The sequence below is a fragment of the Rhea americana genome, unplaced genomic scaffold (genome assembly GCF_003343005.1).
Source record: "Rhea americana isolate MKP2758 unplaced genomic scaffold, rheAme1 scaffold_80, whole genome shotgun sequence".
NCBI lineage: Eukaryota > Metazoa > Chordata > Aves > Rheiformes > Rheidae > Rhea > Rhea americana.
Window position 1 is genome coordinate 3,545,384 of NW_028186979.1, and position 1,090 is coordinate 3,546,473.

The window sequence follows — 1,090 nt, forward strand, 5'->3', positions numbered from 1 at the left end:
ATAAGTATGCCACGTTGTAAGATATGATATGGTAGATTAAGAATGCTAGTGTTTACTGTTTTGGTAATGGCGAAATTTTAAATATTGCTCCAACTGCATCACCATCAGCTGACAGAAAAACAAAGATGTAACAACATACATATTTTTAGTAAGACTGAACATTCACACTAGACTGGGGCACAAATATTTACTGAATGACATACAAGTAGGGAGTTTAATGCATCAGCACYAAAAGATATTGTATATGTGCAAGAACAGTTAACTGAAACATGCACATAAAGGTAAGCGTGTATTAAAGTCTTAGCAAGGAGGTGGGGGTAATAATACAAAATTACATGAAGATAGTTTTAAAACTAGTAAGATTTAATGAAAGGAGCTTGCAGACARTCATTGTTCATTATCTGCTTTGCTACAAGCAGTAACAAATACAGTTGACGAGTTTCATCATTTATAGCAAAGGAGAACTCACTGTAACACCAGCAAGGATTGCAAAGGGTAGTAACATTTGGCTAGGCCTGTAATTATTGAGTTGGACATTTTACAGACTGCAGTAGAAGAGTTCCCCGAATTCCCCAGAGAGTTTTAAATCACATTAATAAAGAATCACTTATAGGATGCTAGCAAATAACTGCATCACCGGAGGGGAGCGAAAAGCCACCGGGGAGTTTCTGGGCCAAAACACGGCTTTCCGAGGCTTCCTGCAGGAACGCCCGGGGGGGCCTGGGCTCTGCGGCCGGGGGCGCCGCGGCGCGGCCGCGCTTCGGCGGGAGCCGCCGGGCGAATCCTCCTCCCCGAGGGCGGGAAAAGCTTTCGAAGGACGTGGAGAGAAACCTCACTCGGCCGAGASGGGTGTTGCGCGGCACCTCCGGGGAGCCACCGCGCTGAACTTTCCTCCGGCCCCCTCGGAACCGTGCAACAAGCTGGCGCGGAGGCGGACCTGGGCCGCCGAGCCCGGCTGCGAGCGGCGCGAACAGCAGCCCCGCCGGCGGCGGCACCTGCGGCGCGCCCTCCGCTGCCTCCCGCCTTGCCGCGGCGGGAGCGCTCCTCGCCGCCCCGGCCCGCGGAGCTTCTCGGCGGGTTTTTCGCTTGG